Source organism: Hemitrygon akajei, chromosome 25 (assembly GCF_048418815.1).
Source record: "Hemitrygon akajei chromosome 25, sHemAka1.3, whole genome shotgun sequence".
Classification (NCBI taxonomy): domain Eukaryota; kingdom Metazoa; phylum Chordata; class Chondrichthyes; order Myliobatiformes; family Dasyatidae; genus Hemitrygon; species Hemitrygon akajei.
The window spans coordinates 51,454,783-51,470,424 of NC_133148.1; positions in this window are offsets into that span (position 1 = coordinate 51,454,783).

The following is a 15,642-nucleotide window of genomic DNA, read 5'->3' on the forward strand; positions in this document are numbered from 1 at the left end:
GTGGTGTAAACCATTTCAGCACATCATCCCGTTGGACTGAGGCATTGCTTCCAGATTCCTCCTCTGACCAGACACTTCCTCACCTGCCATCCCCTCTCCTTCTATGACCTGACATCTGATTTATGCTCCAGTGAAACACCTTCTGATGATTTCCTATATTAAAGCCACACTGTAAATGCAAGTGGTTGCTTTTGGGTAAAATTGTCCAATTATTTTGCATTGCAGGCTGGCCACGTCCACAAGTGAGCCACAAAAGTTCTTAATGATGAACGGGGGCTGAGTCCCAAGGAAGTCACATTTTCTATTAGAATGTGCAAGAGCGTAGAAAATAAAATCAGAAAACAGCGAGATAGACAGTGTCTGGGAAAGAACATTAATCACTGGTGATTCAGGTCTGCATTCCCCTTCAGATTGCAGTGGGGTCACACTTACCACTTTTGATGTTTAACCCCAGGAACATTTACAAGGCTTCTGTACAAACCATTAACCACTGAGTCTGTACTAACCATTATTAACCATTGAGTCAGCACTAACTATTAACCACCTGGCCTATAATCTCCCTTCTTCTGCCTCTATCCCTTCTTAAAGAATAGAGTGACAGTTGCAATTTTCCAGTCCTCTGGAACCATTTCAATATCTAGTGATTGTTGAAAGATCATTGCTGATGCCTCCACAGTCTCTTCAGCTACCTCTTTCAGAGCCCTGAGGTGTCGACCATCCAGTCCAGGTTATTTAAGTGCCTTCAGACTTTTCAGCATCCTAAGCACCTTCCCCTTAGTAATAGAAATGACACTCACTTCTGCCCCCTGACACTCTTGCATTTCTGGCATTCTGCTGGTGTGTTCCACAGTGAAGACTGACAGAAAATATTTTCTAAGATCTCCTGTCATTTCTTTGCCCACATCGCTACCTTTCCAGCGTAATATTCCAGTGGTCCAATGTCCACTCTGGTCTCTCATTTACTTGATAAATATCTGAAAAAACTGTTGGCATCTTTTAATTTATTGGCTAGCTTACCTTTATATTTCATGTCCTCTCTTTATGTCTTTTTTTTTTGTTGCTTTCAAGTTTAAGTTCATTTATTGTGATTCATCCAGGCGTAAATGTCCATCAATACAGACAAACAAAGCAGTGATTCTCCAGGGCCAAGGTGCAAAACACAGTACAAACAGTCATACACAGCACAAGCTACATATAGCACATATTAGTTAGCAAGCCTTCTGTTGGTTTTTGCTATGTTATATGCCCTTTCATTTCCTTTGTGCTGTTTTTGATTTCCTTTCATAGTTATGGTTGTTTCATCTTTCGTTTGGAATACTTCTTCATCTTTGGGATGCATCTTTCCTATGCCTTTCAAATTTCTCCCAGAAACTCGAGCCTTTTCAATTCTGCCATCATCCCTGTTACTGACTCCTTCCAATCAACTGTAGTCAGCTTCTCTCTTATGTGTCTGTAATTCCCTTTACTGCACTATAATACTGATACATCTGGTTTTAGCTTCTCCTTCTCAAACTGCAGGGTGAATTTTATTATATTATGATAATTTTGCCTCAGGGTTGCTTTCCCTTAAGCTCCCAAATCAAATCTGGTTCATTACCCTACACCCAATCCAGAATTACTGCTCCACTTTTGGACTCAACCACAAGCGGATCTAAAAACAATCTCATAGGCATTCTACAAATTTCTTCTCTTGGGATCCAGCACCAACCTCATTTCCCCCCTCTATATACATATTGAAATCCCCATGACTTTTGTAACTTTTCCCTTTTTACATGACTTTACTATCTTCCTATATCCCTCATCCTGGCTACTGTTCAGGGGTCTGTTTACAACTCCCATCAGGATCCTTTTACCCTTGCAGTTTCTTAACACTCCCTAGAATGATACTACATCTTCCAATACTATGTCACCTCTTTGTAACGCTTTGATATCATTTTTTACCAACAGAGCCACCTCATTCCCTCCGCCTACCTACCTATACTATTGACACTATGTGTATCTTTGGATGTTAAACTCTCAACTATGCTCTTCTTTCAGCCGCGACTCAGTGACGCTCAGAACATCATACCTGTCAATCTCTAACTGCGCTAAAAGACCTTATTCCATATTCTGTGTGCATTCCAACATAACACCTTCAGTCCTGTATTCATCACTCTTTTTGATTTTGGCCCCCTGTTATACTTTAACTCATTCACATGACTTCAATTTTGCCTATCGTCTGCCTGTCCTTTCCTCTCAGCCTCACTACACACCACATCTAGTTGTATACCAACTGCCCAATCCTCACCTCTATCACGCTGCTTCCCACCACCTGCCAAAATAGTTTTAACCCTCCCAAACAGCTCTATCAAACCTGTCTGCAAAGATATTGGTCCCCCTCGGGTTCAGGTTGTAACCTGTCCTTTTTGTACAGGTCTTACATTCCTCAGAAGAGATCACAATGTTCCAGAAATCTGAAACACTGCCCCTGCACCAAATCTTCTGCCACACAATCAACTGCCAAGTCATCTTATTCTTACCCTCACTGGTGCATGGCACAAGCAACAATCTAGAGATTACTACCCTGGAGATACAGTTCTTCAGCTTTCCATCTAGCTCCCTATAGTCTCTCTTCAGGACCCCCTCATTTTCCTACCTATGTCATTGTTACCAATATATACCGTGTCTTCCAGCTGTTCACTCTCCCCTTTAGAATGCTCCTGACCTGAACCGAGACATCCCTGACCCTGACACCTGTGAAGCAACACACCATCTGGATGTCTCTTTCACATCCATGGAATCTGCTGTCTGCTCCTCTGATTATGGAATCCCCTATCACTGCTTCACTCCTCTTCCACACCCCCACCTTCCCATCTGAGCCACTGGAACAGACTCAGTGCCAGAGAACAGGTCACTGTGGCTGCATCCTGGTAGGCCATCCCCTCTGACTATTTCCAACGCATTATACTTATTATTATAACTCTGGATCTATTGTCAGAGCATTTGGTGGTGTGTACTAACAGAAAAAATAAACTTACTATAAACTTACTCAGAATATCCGACTGTGTTTTCTCATGCCAGTTTTCAAGGAAGCCTGTTTTGTCAAAGCCTGACCACTCTAACACTGTTCACTCACACAGTGGCCACTCCACTTTCACCTTTCTTCTTTTTATTCATCCTGTGAAGTGCCTAACAAATTGTTATGATTGCAGTCCCAAAAAACTTGAGCACTTTTTAAGCCTTTTGCTGTGTCACCCTCGAATGACTTTTCGCACTGATTGTAGCCCAACGAAAAGTTCCAAAAGCATCTGAGCTCTTTTTAAACGTCGCACTGCGTCACCAATGAATGACATCTTGTGTTGATCACAAACCATTGTAAAGTCCTGAAAACACCCAAGCTCTTTTTAAACTTTGTGCTGTATCGCTAATGAATGACATCTCACAATGATTGCAGCCTGCTGAACAATAAACGGTAAAGTCAGGAGCGAAGGTTATCAAAATTACAGTGGAATCTTGATCAGCTGAATAAGTGGACTGAAGAGTGGCAAATGGAGTTCTATTCAGGGAAGTGCAAGGTGTAATGCGTTGGAAATTTAAACCAGGTAGGACTTCCACACTGAACGATAGGGTCCTGGAAGGTGTTGTGGAACAGAGAGGCCTTGGAATTCAATTGGAAAGCTGAAAACAGGACTTCCAGAGCAGTAATCGTTGGATTTCTGCCTGTGAGGATAAAAATAGAATGAGTTGGCAGATGAAAGTATGGTTGAGAAACTAGTACAGGGGGCTGGATTTCAGATTTCTGGATAAAGATTATAGCTGGGAGCTTAACATCCAAGGATATCAAACGGATAGGTAAGTAGGCAGAGGGAGTGGCATGGACAATGTAGAAACACTGTGGGTAGTGTTAAGGAACTGCAAAGGTAAAAACATCCTGAAGGGAGTTATATACAGATTTCCGAACAGCAGCCAAGATGTGGACTGCAAATTACTGTAAGTCAAAAGAGCAAAGTTATGATAGTCATTGATTGGGAAAATCAGGTTTGTTGCTGAATTTGGATTCCAAGAGAGAGAGTTTGTGGAATGCCTATGAAATGGATTTTTATAACAGCTTGTGCTCAAGCACACTAGGTGATCAAATATTCTGGATTGTGTGTTGTGTAATGAACCAGATTTGATTTGGGAGCTCAATGTAAAGGAACACTTAGGAGCCAGTTATCAAATTATGATAGCATTCATACCGCAATTTGAAAGGGAGAAGCTAAAGTCAGATTATCAGAACATTGAACAGTACAGGACAGGCACAGACCCTTCAGCCCACAATGTTGAGCTGAGCCAGCTAAAATGTATATCAAAAATCCCCTAAAACTAATCCCTCCTACCTACACAATGTCCATATCCATCCATTTTCCTCATATTCATGTACCTATCCAAAAGTCTCGTAAAAGTCTCTAATGTGTTTGCCTCCACCACCATACCAGGCAGTGCATTCCAGGCATCCTCCACTCTCTGATTATAAAACCTACTGCTTACATCCCCTTTGAACCTTCCTCCTCTCACTTTCAATGCATGCTCTCCGGTGTTAGACATTTCCACCCTGGGAAAAAGATACTCTGTCGACTCTACATACACATCTCATAATCTTGTAAACCTCAGCCTCCACAGCTCCAAAGAGAACAATCTAAGTTTGTTTAGCCTCTCATGATAGCACATTCACTCAACACCAGACCGCAATCTGTTACACCTCTTTTGCACCCTCTCCAAAGCCTCAATACGCTTCCTATAGTGGGGTGACCAGAAATGTGTCCATTCCTCCAGATGTGGCCGAAACAGAATTCCATAAAATTACAACATAACCCCTTGACTATTGAACTCAATGCCTCGACTAATAAAAGCAAGCATACCATAAGCACCCTTAACCACCCTATCCACCTGTGTAGCCGCTTTCAAGGAGTTATGAACTTGCACCCTAAAATCTCTCTGCTCAGCAGCACTATTAAGGGTTTTGCCCTTAACAGTGTACTGTCTCCTTGCATTTGCCCTACCAAGGTGCAACACCTCACATTTATCTGGGTTAAACTCCATCGGCAATTTCTCTGCCCATATCTATATCATGCTCTATTCTTTGCCAGTCTTCTACACTATCAACAACTCCACGAGTTTTGGCATCATCTGAAAACTTACTAACCCACCCATTTACATTTTTATCCAGGTCATTTATATACAGTACATCAGAAACAACGGAAGTATCAGCACAGATCCCTGCAAAACACCTCAAGTTACAGACCTGGAGCTCAAATACGTCCCTTTGACCACTATCCTCACTCTTCTCTGCGCAAGCTACTTCTGAATTGAAACATCCAATTTGCCATGGACCCCTTGCATCCGAATCTTCTGGATTAGCCTCCCAGGAGAGATTTTATCAAACGCCTTACTAAAACCCATGTGGACAACATCCGCTGCTCTACCTTGATCAGTCAGTCTTGTCACCTTGTCAAAAAACTCAGTCAAGTTGGTAAGCCACGACCTGCCCTGCACAAAGCCATGCTGGTTTTCCCTAGTTAGGCCATGGGTTTCCACATGCTCATATATCCTATCCCTAAAAATTTTCTCCAGCAATTTCCCTACAATTGATGCGAGACTCCCTGTTCCATAGTTCCCGGGATTTTCCGTTGTTCCCTTCTTAAATAAAGGTACAATATTAGCTAATTGCCAGTCATCAGAGACCTTGCCTGTGCCTCGAGAGGAAACAAAGATACTGGTTAAGGGCCGAGCAATCTTACTCAATAACCTGGGGTAAATCCCATCAGGCCATGGGGACTTATCCACTTTAATACTCATTAGTATGTACAACACTTCCTTCTCCTTAATCTCTAAATGCCATAACATATCTATACACTCAGCTCTGATCTCCTGGCCCTTCGTGTCATTTTCTCTAGGAAATACTGAAGCAAAGTACTCATTAAGTACCTCACTCACCTTCTCCACATCCAAGCAAATGTTCCCCTCTTTATCCTTGAGTAGCCCCACCTTCTCTGTAGTTACACGTACAACACGCTGGAGGAACTCAGCAGGTCGGGCAGCATCCGTGGAAATGAGCAGTCAACATTTCGGGCCGAGACCCTTCGTTATGAATGAAGAGGGAGGGGGCAGGTACCCTATAAAGAAGGTGGGGGGAGGGTGGGAAGGAGAAGGCTGGTAGATGCCAGGTGAAAAACCAGTAAGAAACTGGGATGTGGGAAGGGAGGGGGAGAGAATTACTGGAAGTTGGAGAATTCAATGTTCATGCCAAAGGGCTGGAGACTACCCAGACGGTATATGAAGTTTTGCTCCTCCAACCTGAGTTTGGCCTCATCATGGCAGTAGAGGAGGCCATGTATGAACATATCTGAACGGGAATGTGAAGCAGAGTTGAAGTGGATGGCAACCGGGAGATCCTGCCTGTTGTGGTGGACAGAGCGGAGGTGCTCAACGAAGCGGTCCCTCAATCTGCGTCGGGGCTTGCCGATGTAGAGGAGGCCGCACCGAGAGCACCGGATGCAATAGATGACCCCAACAGACTCACAGGTGAAGTGTTGCCTCACCTGGAAGTACTGTTTGGGGCCCTGTATGGTAGTAAGAGAGGAGGTGTAGGGACAGGTGTAGCACTTATGCTTACAGGGATAAGGCAGTCATGGAGGGAATGATCCCTGTGGAAAGCGGAGAGAGGTAGAGAGAGAAAGATGTGCTTAGTGGTGCATAGTGGTGGAGCCCCTTGGCATGAATATTGAATTCTCCAACTTCCGGTATTTCCCACCCTCTCCCTTCCCCCATCCCAGTTTCTTACTGGTTTTTGACCTGGCACCTACCAGCCTTCTCCTTTCCACCCTCCCCCCACCTTCTTTATAGGGCCCCTGCCCCCTCCCTCTTCAGTTGTGATGAAGGGTCTCAGCCCAAAATGTTGACTGCTCATTTCCACGGATGATGCCTGACCTGCTGAGTTCCTCCAGCGTGTTGTACGTATTGCTTTGGCCCCAGCATCTGCAGTGTACTTTGTGTTCTCCCCAGTTATCCTCTTGTTCTTGATGTATGTGTAGAATACCTTGGGATTCGGCTTTTTCATGGCCCCTCCTAGCTTTCCTAATTCCTTTCTTTCGTTCATTTCTGGTTTCCTTATACTCCTCAAGTGTTTCGTTTGATCCAAACTTTTGAAGCTACATGCTTTTCCCTTCCTGACAAAATTCATCACCTCTCATGACATCCAAAGTTCTCTTATCTTTCCATCTCTGACATTCCTTCTAACAGGAACATACATTTAATGTACTCTGTGCAATTGATCTTTAAACACCTTCCACACGTCTGATGTGGACTTGCCATTAAAAAAGGTTTTCCCAAATAGCTCTTCTTTGTTCCGCCTGATGCTCTCATAATTTGCCTTTATCCAGTTTAAGAATCTCCTGCAATAACAATACCTGTCCTTATCTATAGCTATCCTGAATGTTAAAGGGTTGTGTTCACCGTTCACAAACTGCTCATCCACTGAGAGGCTGAACACCTGGCCAGGCTCATTACCCAACACCAGGACCAGTACAGCTCCTCCTCTTGTTTGACCGTCTTGTGATTGCACCTTTCCTATTCTTGAGTTCCACCCAAATGGACACAGTTTCTGAATCCTCCATTATGTTTCCCCTCAGTGCAGCTGTGATATTGTCCCTTAGTGGCAAACACCCCACCTTTTACCACCTTCCCTATTTTTTCTAAAACTTTGAAAAGCTGGTACATTAATCACCCATTCCTGCCTCTCTCTCAACCAAGTCTCTGTATTGGCCACATCGTAGTTTCGTGTCCCGATCCATGCTCTAGGTTCATCCCCTTTACCCATAATACTCCTCGCATTAAAACACAGACACTTCAAACTATGTGTCTCATTGTACCAAGGTTATTTTGATTTTGCATATCAATACTTTCCCTGACATCTATCTTCTTGTCCAATACTTCAGTTACTGAACTGGTGCTCAGTTTCCAGACACTGTGAACCCTCCCAGATAGCATTAGAAAACGTCCTGGCCAGGATATTCATTCCCCTCCAGTTCAGGTGGATCCCGTCTCTCTTTTCCAGTTCAGGCTTTCCCCAGAAAAGGTCCCAATGATCCAAGAACTTTAAACCCTGTCCCCTGCACCACCTCCTCAGTCACGCATTCATCTGTGCTATCATCTCATTCCTACCTGCACTAGTCCGTACATCAGGAGTAATCTGGAGATTACTATCTTGGAGGTCCATCTCTTCAGCCTCTTTCCCTACATAACCCTACATACTAACATTTACCAATATTTCATATGGATCATAACCTCTGGCTGCTCACCATCCCCTTTGGGAATATCCTGCCATCTCTCTGATACATCCTGGATCCTAGCATCTGGAAGGGAACACACCACCCTGGTGTCACTTTTGCTGGCATAGAATCCCCTCTCCATCCCCTTAACTGTCAGATCCGTCATCACTTTCGTACTGCCTGAATTTACCCTTCTCTGCTGAGCCTCAGAGCTGGCCACAGTGCCACTAGCCTGGGTGCTGCTGCTGTGCCCTGATGGGCCATACCCCACAACAGTATCCAAAGCAGTATACTTGTTGCTGAGGCCAACTGCCACAGGGGAACCTTACAACGACTGCTGAATCCCCTTATCTTGCCTGGTGGTCACCCATCTACTGTGTGAAGCCCGTACTCTGGGTGTGACCACCTCTTCAATAGTCTCATCAGCAATGTCTTCAGCCTCCCGGATGATCCTGAGTACAGTCAGCTCCTGCCCCAGTGGAGTATTTCACTGGGGTAAAGGGAATTACAGACTCATGAGAGAGGAGCTAGCCAACGATGAATGGAAGGGGACACTAACAGAGATAATGGCAGAGGAGCAATGACAAGTATTCTGGAGGCAGGATGACATTCCCATGGCTGATAAGGGAAGTCAAAGCCAACATGAAAGCAAAAGAAAGGGCATATAAGAGAGTAACAACTAGTGGGGAGCGAGAGTATTGGGATGCTTTAAAAACCTACAGAAGGCAACTAAAAAAGCCATAAGGACAGAAAAGTTGAAATATGATGGTAAACCGATAATACCAAAGGAGATACCAAAAGAGTTTTCAGATATAGAAAGTGTGAAAGTGAGCTGAGTAGACAGCAGAACACTGGAAAATAACACTGGAGACGTAGTAATGAGGGATAAGGAAATGGCAGAAGAAATGAATAAATATTTGCTATCAGTCTTCACTGTAGAGCACACTAGCAGTTTGCCAGAGGTGTAATGGGGCATAAGGGAAAAGGTGCTTGAGAAGCTGAAAGGTCTGAAGGTAAATAAGCTGCCTGAACCAGATGGATTTCTGAAAGAGGCAAATGAAGAGATTGTGAAGATATTAACAATGAGTTTTCAAGACTCACTAGATTCTGGCATGGTTCTAGAGGACTAAAAAGTTGCAAATGTCACTCCACTCTTCAAGACAGGAGAGAGGGAGAAGAAAGAATATAATAGAAACATAGAAAATCTACAGCACAATACAAGCCCTTCGGCCCACAAGGCGGTACTGAACACGTCCCTACCTTAAAAATTACTAGGCTTACTTAAAGCCCTCTATTTTACTAAGCTCTATGTACCTATCTAAAAGCCTCTTAAAAGACCTTATGGTATCCGCATTCACCACCGTTGCTGGCAGCCCATTCCATGCACTCACCATTCTCTGAGTAAAAGTCTTACCCCTGACATCACCTCTATACCTACTTCCCAGCACCTTAAGCCTGTGTCCTCTTGTGGCAACCATTTCAGCCCTGGGAAAAAGCCTCTGAATATCCACACGATCAATGGCCTTCATCGTCTTATACACCTCTGTCAGGTCACCTCTCATCCTCTGTCGCTCCAAGGAGAAAAGGCCAAGTTCACTCAACCTTCCACATCCTTCCTGTAGTGAGGCAACCAGAACTGAGCACAGTACTCCAAGTGGGGTCTGACCAGGGTCCTATATAGCTGCAACATTACCTCTCGGCTTCTAAATTCAGTTCCACGATTGATGAAGGCCAATGCACAATATGAATTCTTAACTACAGAGTCAACCTGCACAGCTGCTTTGAGTGTCCTATGGACTCGAACCCCAAGATCCCTCTGATCCTCCACACTGCCAAGAGTCTTACCATTAATACTATATTGTGCCATCATATTTGACCTACCAAAATGAACATGTAGAATATAACCCATCTACACTCACTCTTTGCCTCCTGTGGGCAAGCCAGTTCTGGATCCACAAAGCAATGTTCCCTTGGATCCAATGCCTGCTTACTTTCTCAATGAGCTGTGCATGGTGTACCTTATCAAATGCCTTGCTGAAATCCATATACACTACATCTACTGCTATTTCTTCATCAATTAGCCTGGTTAGTCAGTTAGCCTGGCCCGAGTGGCTGGGAAGATATTGGAGTCGATTGTTGAGAATGAAGTTTCAACATCCCTGGAGGCATGTAATAAAATGGCCAAGTCATCATGGTTTCCATGAGAGGAAATCTTGTCTGTCAAATCCATTGGAATCCTTTGTGGAAATAACAAACAGGATAGACAAGGGAGAGCCGGTGGATATTCTGTGCTTGGATTTTTAAATGGCCTTTGACAAGGTGCCACACATGAGGCTGCTTAGCAAGATAAGAGCCCATTGTATTACAGGAAAGATGCTAGCATGGATAGAGCATTGGCTGACTGGCAGGAGGCAAAGAGAGGGAATAAAGGGAACCTTTTCTGATTGGCTGCCAGTGACTAATGGTGTTCCACAGGGTTCAGTATTGGGACCACTTCTTTTTACATTGTGTGAATGACTTGGATGACAGAATTGATGGCTTTTTGGTTAAGTTTGCAAACAATACAAAGATAGCTGGAGGGGCAGGTAGTGTTTAGGAAGCAGGTAGGCTACAGAAGGATTTAGATTAGGAGAACAGGCAAAGAAATGGCAGATTGAATATACTGTTGGGAAGTGTGATCATGCACCTTGGTAGAAGGAGTAAAAGTGTAAACTATTTTCTAAACAGGGAGAATACTCAAAAAATCCAAGATACAAAGGGGCTTTAAAGGGACTTGGGAGTTCTCATGCAGAATTCCCCAAAGTTTAAATTGTAGGTCAGTGCTGAGGAAAGCAAATGCAATGTTACCATTCATTTCAGAGGACAAGAATATAAAAACAAGGATGTAATTCTGGGGCTTTATAAGGCATTGGTGTTGCCTCACTTGGAGGATTGAGAGCAGTTTCGGGCCACTTATCTAAGTAAGGATGTGTTGACATTGGACAGCGTTCAAAGGAGGTTCATGAAAACGACTCCTGGATTGAAAGACTTATTGTATGAGGAGCATTTGATAGCTCTGGGTCTGTACTCACTGGAATTTAGAAGAATGGGGGCGGGGTGGATCTGATTGATACCTATCGAACGTGGAAAGGCCTAGATTAGAATGCATGTGTAGAGGATGTTCTCCATGGTGGGGGAGTCTAGGAACGAAGGGTGATGATGATGATGATGACGACGATGACGTCGACTCAGGCCTGAGAGGCCAGTGTCAGGCATTTTCCTGCCTCACAAGGCGCAGAACGAAAGACTGTGTGGCAAGCCACTCCTCACACAGACATTTCGCAATATTTTCCTTTATTTTACGAGGTCGAGTTTCAAACTCAACACTCAACCTGGCACGGATAGAAAGCATACTTGGGAAAGCCCCAACTGGAATTGGACCCGGGGACCTCTGTTCTGGAGTCCAGCACTGATGTCACCGTACCACCAACCAACCAAAGGGTACAATTTCAGAACAGACAGACATCCATTTAAAACAGAGATGAGGAACAATTTCTTCAGCAGTTATGGAAGCCTGGTCTGAGTGTGTTTAAAATGGAGGTTGATAAATTCTTGATAAGTCAGGGCGTGAAAGATTATGGGGAGAAGGTAAGAGAATGGAGCTGAGAGGGAAATAGATTGACCATGATCTAATGGCGGATCAGACCCAATCAGCTGAATGGCCTAGTTCTGCTCCAAAATCTTATGGTCTATATGGTCACTGAAAGTGGAGTCACATGTAGACAGGGTGGTGTAGAAGACTGTTGATATTGTGTGTAAAATTGGGAGCACATGGTGGCATTGTACAAGGTGCTGGTGAGGTTGTATTTGGAGTATTTTGTTCATTTTTTTATTCATCCTGCTGGTGAAAAGATGTTATTAATCTGGAAAGAGTGCAGAAAAGATTTACAAGGATGTTGCCATGACTGAGTAAAAGGGAGAAGTTGTCTAGACTAGGACTTTCATTGGTGTGAACATACAAACTGCAGAACATATAATTTATTCACAATCACTGTGAGGAGTCAAACTAACAGTGAGATGGGATGTACTTTTGTTACTGTACTGGATTATTAAATCTCTAGCAATCTCCATCTTATTTATGGTGAAAAACTCTGGATTGCAGGAGATTGAGTGGTAATTTTATAGAGATGCATAAAATCAAGAGGGCAATGGATAGAAAACTTTCCCATGGATAGAAAATGCTGTCAATGTGACTAGCTTGGATGGGCATTTTGGTAAACAAGGACGAGTTGGGCCAAAAGGCCTATTTCCATAATCCTTGACTCTCTGACTCTACAAATGCAACTGCAATTTCCCATGGGCAATTAACCTAACTACAATCGTGCATTTAGTATGTGGAAGAAAGACATATTTCAATGTGACATATCCATCTGAAGAGCTCCTGCAGACTCAAGAATTCCTGATGCTCTGGAATCCTCCTGTGCACTGTTTCATCCACATTCTCCACCCTCTCAGTCTGACTGATACACTGACACCCATTGGCTGTTGGTTAATATTACAACAATCAGTTTGATTGAAGCCTGAATATTTGGAGATGTCCCTTTAGCTCCCAGTGGTTGCAGTTTATCACTGCAAAGTAACAAAGGCTTCCGGTCAAATTGTCTTCAAATTGTCAAAGAAGCTGTTGAATCCCTGAATGAGTATAGTCCATGAGCATCTGGGTTACAACAGATAGAATAAATAAGCAAAACCTGCTCATGTTGAAAATCAGAAGGAGGAACTCTTGGAAGCACTGTACAGGCAATTTATCATTGTACATCAGTGGTGGAGTGAAAGAAATGGACTGTCGGTGAGTAGACTATATACATCACCGAATATGCCAACTCATGTATGTCAACGATCGTCGAAACAACCGTAAAATAGCAAAAATAGAGTCCAATGAACAAGAGCTCAAATCAAGACTCTGTATAAATGCAAATTATTGCAAGGTTATGATGTATTGACGAAAAAGCCAGCGAGAGAAAGCAGGGATTGTGTAAAATGTCCCATCTGTGAGATACTAATTGATGAATGAAAACCCGCTCCTTTCCCTGTCTGTCACTTTCAATGTGACAAATTCATCTGAAGAGCTCCTGTAGTCTCAGGACCTTCTGGCACAATGGAATCCCCCTGTGCACTGTTTCATCCACACCGTCCGGCAGTGTCTATTTGCCTGACTGTTATACTGACACTCGGAGTCTATTACATCAGCCAGTTTAACTGAAGGCTCAATATCAGGAGATGTTCCTCTGACCCCTAGTGGTTGCTGGTATTACTGCAGGGCAACAAATTTTTCGGATCATATTGGCTTCAGACAAAATTGGCATCTGAACTCCAACAGAAAGAATGAAATCATCACTGAAAGACAAACTACTACAGATGTTGCAAATAAGAGATAAAAAAATTACTGAAATTACTGGACAGCCACTATCTGTGCAGAGAAACAAACTAATATCACAAATTCTTCACCAGAGCTGAGGAAATTAGACATTTTAAGATTGAAATGCGACAATATGTTAATAAGACACTTAAAAATGTAACCAAGGCAAACACATGCTTGATAGACCTCTTTAGAAAAGCATATAATTCAGATAATGGTAGTAGAATCATTTCAAGCATGTATAAGGGGTTGTCAAATCTTAAAACACATTCAACTTCATACATTAAAACAAAATGGCAGAAAGAAGGAGGAATAATTATATCTGAGGAAGAATGGACAACAATATGGAGATATCAATGGAAGTGTAACAGTTCACAGAAATGGAGGGAGTTTGGATGGAAAAACTTGATAAGATATTTTAATACACCCTCTCACAAATCCCATTATGATAGTAACCTCCCTGTTTGCTGGAGAAATTGTCGAAATCAAAATGCAAATCATTATCATATTTTTTGGGACTGCCCTGTTATCAAAAACTATTGGAGGGGGACACACAATGCCCTACAAGACATCTTTAAATGTGAAATACCCTTAGAGAGTAATTCCATATATTTTGGATATATACCTCAAGAATGGTTGAAAAGAGATAAATATTTAATGAATATACTGTTGTTGGCTGGTAAAAAGACTCTTACTAGGAAATGGTTATCACAGGATAGCCCAACTTTAAATACATGGATGGAAATTACAATAGACATTTCAAAATGGAGAAGATAACAGCATCTGTTAACCATAAGCTGGAACAATTTGATTCATACTGGGAAAAATGGTTTAACTACATAATGCCTCATAGGCCTTATTTTTTTCTCACAGATCAATGAATCTGTTGTTAAAGAAATCACTCCCTACTTGTACCTAGTTCTTTCCTTTTGCCTGTTTTTTCTTTCCACTCTTTTCTATAAGTGTATACCTCAGATAAATACTTTGTGGAGATTTGTGATATATATGATTATATGATATATATGCACAATGTCTGAAATACATCTTATGGAAATGTTTGTTTGATGATGAACTTCAATAAAAAATAAATTACAAAAAAATGAAAAAAAGTACAGTATCAGAAAAAAATCCATCTCTCTCTAATGTCCACTCTCCACGATGAACAAGAGACCATGGCACTGTTGCTTGATCTCCCTTAAAATTTGCTTGTCAGAAATAAACAATTTCCCTGTGGTCTCGTTGGTGTTTGAGAGTTTGGAATTAATGATGTGCATGAGAGGATCTGGGTAGATCAGGATGAGAGAGAAGAGGGGACAGAGGAGGAGAAGTTGACCTGAAATTGGGGAATTCAATATTCTTGATATCGGATTGTAGATAACTCAAGTAGAATATGAGATTCTATTCCTCTGGCTTGCTTTTAGCCTGACTGTTGCACTGAACGATGCCATGACCAGATGGTTTGCTGTGGCAATGGGGAGAGGAATTAAAATGGCTTGCAAATGGGAGCTATCGATGGCCATTGTGGCTGGAGTGCAGGTGTTTGTTAAAGTGGTTCCCTACTCAGTACTTGGGTCACCTTGAGAGCAGTGAATGCAATAGTCAACAATAGATGAGGTGCATGGATATCTGAGCCTCATTGGAAAGACTGTTTAGGTCATTGAATGGTGGTGAGGTGTAGAGAAAGGTGTTACACCATCACCAATTGCAGGGGAAATGCCTGGGAAGGGAGAGTTATCAACAAACCAGTGAATCACAGAGAGGGTGGTCCCCGTGGAGAACAAATAGTTGGGGAGGGTAAGATGTGGCTAATGGTGGGATCACATTGTAGCTGCTGGAAATGTTTAGAGTGATTTGCTGGAGGTGAAGCCTGGTGGGATGAAAGGTGAGGAAACTCTCTCACTGTTCTGTCTGAGGGAGATGGATTCAGTGCAGAACTGCTGGAAATGGAGGAGATGT